This window comes from Amblyraja radiata, chromosome 45, assembly GCF_010909765.2.
Source record: "Amblyraja radiata isolate CabotCenter1 chromosome 45, sAmbRad1.1.pri, whole genome shotgun sequence".
Taxonomy (NCBI): Eukaryota; Metazoa; Chordata; class Chondrichthyes; order Rajiformes; family Rajidae; genus Amblyraja; species Amblyraja radiata.
Window position 1 is genome coordinate 4,125,268 of NC_046000.1, and position 7,667 is coordinate 4,132,934.

Consider the following 7,667-nt stretch of genomic DNA (forward strand, 5'->3'; position numbering starts at 1 on the left):
AAAATATAAAAAATACATATCCTGCAGAGATCATACAATTTAAATAAAAAAGACACATGCTCCCATCCTCGGAAATAACGTTATTTCTAAAACTACAGATCTAAACAAGGTCGAATGTTTACAATCCTAATTAAAACACAATACACTTCACAACTGGCTTCACTATAAATTAAATAGTTAAACATAATTACCTATGTATTACAAACATTAAATATATAAGTTTGCCGTATCCTTACAAAGTATACAAATATTTGTAAGTTCATTCTAATCACACACATCCTAACTCCAAGCACACAGGGGTCATATAATTTCCCAATTTGGTTGACGATAAGTGTTCCTTGCCAAGCTCAGATACAGCTTCATGTTGACAAGGGAAAATAGATTATGAAAGAAAACTGTCAGGGAGCATAGAAACTGACTGCAAATGTTTTATAGATATGTGAAAAGAAAAAGATTAGTTAAAACAAATGTAGGTCCCTTACAGTCAGAAACAGGTGAATTGATCATGGGGAACATGGGCATGGCAGACCAATTGAATAAATACTTTGGTTCTGTCTTCACTAAGGAAGACTTAAATATTCTGCCGGAAATAGCAGGGGACCGGGGGTCAAATGACATGGAGGAACTGAATGTCCTCCATGGAGGAACTAAATCCCCAGGGCCATATAGGCTGCATCCCAGAGTACTTAAGGAAGTAGCCCCAGAATAGTGGATGCATTAATGATAATTTTTCAAAACTCTTTAGATTCTGGAGTAGTTCCTCGGGATAGGAGGGTAGCTAATGTAACCCCACATTTTACAATGGAGGGAGTGAGAAAACGGGGAATTACAGACCAGTTAGTCTAACATCGGTAGTGGGGAAACTGCTAGAGTCAGTTATTAAAGATGGGATAGCAGCACATTTGGAAAGTGGTGAAATCACTGGACAAACTCAGCATGGATTTATGAAAGGTAAATCATGTCTGACGAAGCGTATATCGTTTTTCGACGATGTAACTAGTAGAGTGGATAAGGGTGAACCAGTGGATGTGTTATATCTGGACTTACAGAAGGCTTTCGACAAGGTCCCACATACGAGATTAGTATACAGACGTAAAGTACACGGTATTGGGGGTTCAGTATTGATGTGGATAGAGAACTGGCTGGCAGACAGGAAGCAAAGATTAGGAGTTACCGGGTCCTTTTCATAATGGCAGGCAGTGACTATGGTGGTACCGCCAGGCTCAGTGCTGGGACCCCATCTATTTACAATATATATTAATGCTATGGACGAGGGAATTGAATGCAACATCTCCAAGTTTGCGGATGACACGAAGCTGGTGGAGGGGGGGGGGGCAGTGTTAGCTATGAGTAGGATGCTAGGAGGCAGCAAGATGATTTGGATAGGCTGGGTGAGTGAACAAATGCATGGCAGATGCAGTATAATGTGGATAAATGTGTGGTTATCCATTTTGACGTCCAAAACAGGAAAGTAGACTATTATCTCAATGGTGGCCAATTATGAAAAGCGGAGATGCAACGAGACATGGGTGTCATGATACACCAGTCATTGAAAGTAGGCATGCAGTTGCAGAAGGCAGTGAAGAAAGCGATTGGTATGTTAGCATTCACAGCAAAAGGATTTGAGTATAGGAGCAGGGAGGTTCTACTGCAGTTGTACGGGGTCTTGGTGAGACCATACCTGGAGTAATGCGTACAGTTTTGGTCTCCTATTCAGAGGAAGGACATTCTTGCCATAGAGGGAGTACAGAGAAGATTCGCCGGACTGATTCCTGGGATATCAGGACTTTCATATGAAGAAAGACTGGATAGATTCGGCTTGAACTCGCTAGAATTTAGAAGATTGCGGGGGGATCTTATAGAAACTTACAAAATTCTTAACGGGTTGGACAGGCTAGATGCAGGATGCTTGTTCCCGATGTTGGGGAAGTCCTGAACAAGGGGTCACAATTTAAGGATAAAGGGGATTTTTTTTAGGACTGAGATGAGAAAATCATTTTTTACACATAGAGTTGTGAATGTCTGGAATTATCCGCCACAGAATGTAGTTGAGGCCAGTTCATTGGCTATATTTAAGAGGAGTTGGATGTGATCCTTGCGGCTAAAGGGATCGGGGGGTATGGATAAAAAGCAGGCACAGGATGCAGAGTTGGATGATCAGCCATGATCACATTGAATGGCGGTGCAGTCTCGTAGGGCGGATTAGCCTACTCCTGCACCTAATTCTATGTTTCTGTTTCATGCCCTTTCCTCTCCAGTTATCTCTAGGGTAAAAGGAGCTTGAATCTCAATTGAGGCCCTCTTTTTATGGTTCTGTTTTCACACTTTGCACTACACAAAGCAATTAGAATGCTACAGCTACAGACCACAATCAGCACTATGTCAGAGCACAATTGCCTTCTCAGTTTTCTATAAACATAAGAACTCATACGTATACAAATTTCACATAACCCTCACCCGAAAACCTTTTCCCTTCGGGCGAACCTACTCCCTTCCACACATGTCTTATCTCTTATCCCAACTTAAGTATAATTCAACGTAGCAAAATACTGAATCACATAGAAACATAGAAACATAGCAACATAGAAAATAGGTGCAGGAGGAGGCCATTCAGCCCATCGAGCCAGCACAGCCATTCATTGTAGTCGTTGCTGATCATCACCTATCAATAACCCGTGCCTGTCGTCTCCCCATTTTCCTTGACTCACTAGCCCCTAGAGCTCTATCTCACTCTCTCTTAAATCCATTCAGTGACTTGGCCTCCACTGCCCTCTGTGGAATCAGGGCAATACACAGGGAATAAACAGAACCTACCAACTTTCAAGCCTTGTTGTCTTGGATATAGTATAAACAGTCATAAACCCTGAGCCTATCATGCTATACCAGAGCTCAGAAATGTGTCATAAAGAAATAGCAAATGGCCTGTGACCAAATGGCTAGCGTCCTGAGAAAGGGGCCCCACTGGTAAACTACTTTTGAATACAAGATTGTACAAATTAAAACTTCTGGACACTCCAAGTTTAGACAAGGTACATTGCTTGCAGCTTTGTAACTGCCCCAGAGCCATAAACACGGCCTCGATAACAACAGTGAATTCTGTGTTTGGGCTACGCATGTTTAGATTAACGTTTTCATATTTTAATAAACCATCTGTACCCCGTGTGTGTGAACGTCTTTGTACTCTGTTTCCGCCATGTATTTGTGAAACGCTTAAGCTCTCTCTCTCTTGCAGCATTAAAAATAACGATATTGCTTACTTTTATTATCTGAGCGGTCTTATTATACAATAATTTTCTCATTCCCCCGTTTTGTCATTTCATGAAAACTGTTAGGATAATAACACAGTAGAGACTCATCTGGTGTGGCGAATTAGTCATCCAGTTTTTTCATAACATTGTGATTCTTCATAGCCCCCAAAACCCTTACCGCATAGGGCGACAGGCTGGTTTGTTGACACCACTGCTGCTCCCTACTACTCTGCTATTCTCTATACCCTAGCCCTTATGGTGCTCAACTACTCTGGGATTCATACCACTGGTCTATCTCCATTTTATTCATTCTAATTAATTCGTCTTCTAACAATTGTTTCTCAACTTGCACATCTACCACCCTTTCAATTTTCTCATCCTTCAACATTGAGATGCTTTCATCATCTACTTCTAGATGTTGTACCAGTATCATATTAGTACCCATGCTTCCCATAGCCTGCATGAGCGTTCATAATATGCATTTGATAATAGGAATCCCAACAAACAAACACAGTACAATTATCGCAAGACATATGCCCATATTTACAAACCACTCATACCATCCGCACAGTTACCCAATAGGGTCCTTCCTTCATTCAATCTAAAATGTTCTGTATCTCACCCTCAAACCGTCCGGTCCACAACTCCCATGATACATTTTCCTTTTACAATAGCACGCACATCTCCTTTCCGCGCTAGTAGGTAATCCAGGGCCTGTCGATTCTCTAATGGAAATAACCTTACATCGGACAGTCCTTCTTTTATTTCCTTAATGGCTCCCCGTGTATAACTTCCAGTACACTTTGTCCACAAATGAGAACATTTCGATTGTTAATCCATAGCTCCAGCTGAGACTCCCAAGGATAAGGCGCTCAGCATTCCCCAACCGATAGAGTGGCCTGCGTTATTCCATGTCATCTCTGGCTCCAGCCAGTTAGAGCGAAAAATTTCTTGATACTGCCTTTCATATTATTTTAGTATCTGGTCGAGAAATACCAGATCTCCACTGAGTTAGGAAGGGTATAGTGGTGGGGGTGAGAATTCCAATGGCCAGTTTATTTGGCGCCGTCGTGCCCCGGGTCACCACAAAATTACTTCCTTTATGTTTGTTAAAAAGTAATAGCCTTCTTTGGTGTACACTACAATACAATACAATATACAATATTAATTCATTGCCACTTGAACCTCAATGAGACTCAAACGAAACAATGTTTCTACAGCCATATACACAGAACAATTTCTACAAGACATACAAACAATTGAACTCACACAAAGATACATCACAATGAATCTCCTCCTCACTGTGATGGAAGACAAAGTATTTTCTCACCCCTGTGTACCATATTTCACCCGATGTTAAAGCCCCAAGCAGGCGATGGACATCCCACGGCCGTAACGGTCGCGCCGGGCGATGTACTGCTCCGCTGTAGGTCTTAATGTCTCAACGTAGAAGCTCCGGCGGGCGTTGGCATGTCCCGCGACCGTTTAAGACGCGCCGGGCGATGTAAGGCCCCGCTCCGGATCGTTACCACCCCGCGACACTGGCGGGAGAAGTTGCGTTGCGGGAGCTCCTTCAAGCGGTCTTCCACCAGGCACGCGCGAGCTCCCGATGTTCCTGTCCACCGGGCCTGCGGCTGGAGCCTCCGAGCACCGGAGTCGGGGCGCAACAGCGAGCCACCACCCGTTCCCACGCACCGAGGCCGGCGAGTCCCACGATGGTGAGTAGTCCGCAGGCTCCGCGACTGTAGCCCCCAGTTTGGAGGCCGCTCCACGGTACTAGGCCCCAAGGATAACGGAGACCCGACAGGAAAAATGTCGGTTCTCTCGTGCAGGGAGGAGATTTTAGAAGTCCCCCCCCTCCCCCCGCCCCGCACATATTCACAGCCTCAAACAGTATAAAAGAACACACGAAACTGCATTTAACTCGACAAAAAAAATACAGACAGGCTACAGGGGCCGCTGCAACGTGAGTCGCGCCGCCAACCGGAAACCCTAGGGGTTGCTCCATCCGCCGGACTTGGGGGTGCTTCCCCAATTATCATCACACGGGAATCTTGAATTTCCATCCATTGAACAGATCGTAGGGAATACATAAGCCTCTTGACCCGTAGATCAGCGTGATGGAGAACGAGTATCCCTCCAAGGTGAGGTGGGACTTATAGGTGCTGTATTTCTTGTGTCAAGCCAACACATTGCTTGGTATTCTTACAGGAGGTTAATCCCATATCATGATGACATTCAAATTTATATACCATTTTATTTTTAATGCATGTTATAGTTTCTGTAACCTCGACGCTAGTACACCCGTAGCCCGTCCCATTCCTACAAGAGGATTATCCTGAATTCATTTCCCCTGTCACATTTACACACGTGGCGAGTAAGATTTGCGCATACGTAAACGTTATATTTTCTGTTGGGGGTGTTTCATATGATCCTCGTACATACAGTCTGGGATCTATAACGCGGTGGGTGTGAACAATCCTTAAACTGAGGTGGAAGGGTAACATACCACGGATCCGGGCGAAAACAAGGGCATGGTGCGTCCGTAAGAACAAGTTCTGATCATTCTGCATTGTCAAAATGTCCCCTTTTCTTTGTTCAAGATACAAGATAAAAGATACATTTATTTGTCACGTGTACCAATCGGTACAGTTAAATGTGTGGTCGCCATACAGTCACACGAATAAGAAAGAGCACATAACACGATAGTTTTTTTAACACAGACATCCATACACAGCGGGATCAAAATCCCACTGAGAGGGAAGGCTCCAAAAATTCAGTCATCCTCCTGATTGGCCTCCGCTGGTCACGGGGGCTCCCGAACCCCCCGCTGTCGCCGCTACGGACGGCCCGATGTTCAGGCCCGCTCGCCGGGGTGATGGAAGTCCGACGTCGGGACTGGAAGACATCCTCAGCGGCTTGGACATCGAAGTCGGGCACCTCCTAATGGAGTACGCGGCTCCCGAACATAGGCCGCGCTGGGCGGAGATGCAACGCTGGCGGCCCTCGGCAAAGAACCCCAGGACTCCGCAATGTTGTTCAGCGCCGACCCCGATGGAAGCTCTGCAATCCACAGCTCCGCGATTTTGGAGCAGCGGCCCAACGCTCCGGAGCTCCAAACGGAGATGCAGGTAAGGCATCGTTCACTCCACGGTGAATCCAGCGCTGCGGCGCCGCTGAAGCTCTGTTCCGGTCCCCGGCAGGAATGGCCGCTCCCATCCAGGTGGTAGGCCGCGAGGAGGGGGGTGAGGACGCGACTCGCAGAATAATCGCGTCCTCGCCAGGAAGCGACTGCGAAACAGTTTCCCCCTTACCCTACATCCCTCCCCCCACATAAAAAAGCTAAAGTATCCCCAAAATAAACTTTAGAACTGTCTAAAAATTAATAAGATATTGAAAAACAAACAGACTGGTGCGCCAAAGTCCGGGCGGTTTCCGTTGGTATGGGCCGTTTCCGTGCCTCTAAACATGGGTTAGTAAGCAAGGCCTCTTGATAGCACAGTCTATTATACAAATGTTCATTTGCCGGGTTGTTTTCCAAGGGATTCCGTCTGCAGAAAAAGTCAAAGTTGCACTCCCGCAACTAAAAGCGTAATCCCCACAGGTGTCGGTTATCGAAGTCTACCTGCAGTAGTCAATCTTGGTGTCATTCCAGGATCCAAAGGCCTCCGGACCATTCCACTGTACCACATCTCCTTTGCAGATGTGAAATACTCTGTTTGTTTGCCCCGGGACACATTGTCGAATTGTCCTTCATTTCCCCACGTCTACAATAGCGCCAGGATGCATAGCAGGATGAATCGTCTAATTTTAATTTATCTGGAATATACAAAGGCTCACACAAGCTCATTTCTAACTTAATTGGCAATCAACTAATCACTCAAGTTAGACGTCAGTCAGGCAATCCGTCCAGTAATTAATCTCATATTCTTAATCATGTAAGATTAATAAAAGGGAAAAATAAAATGTATTTCGTGTTAAAACACATCAAGTTACATAAATTTACTAGCTAAACCTCTCTCCCCTTTTGGTTGGGCTCTCCAATCAATGTTAAGTGGTGCTGCTGAACCCATGCAGCGCGACCTACGAATTTGGCAGCGGTCGGAGTGGTGAGGACGACCTGGAAGGAACAATCCCAACGTGGGTCGAGGTGCTTGCGCGTCCTGTTCCTTCCCAACACATAGCATCCTGGATAAATATTAGATAGGACTTTGAAAGCGGGCGCGTCGCCATATGCAGCCCTGACCTGTGAATGAGAAGCTCGTAAAGCACGGGTTAAGGCTAACACATAAGATGTCAGTTCCTCAGTTATCTGGTGGAAATGGACCATCGCGGAGGCATGGTCATTCCATGGCGTGCGTAATGGTCGATCATATATAATTTATCATTTAAAAATAAATTGGGATAGGTATATGGATG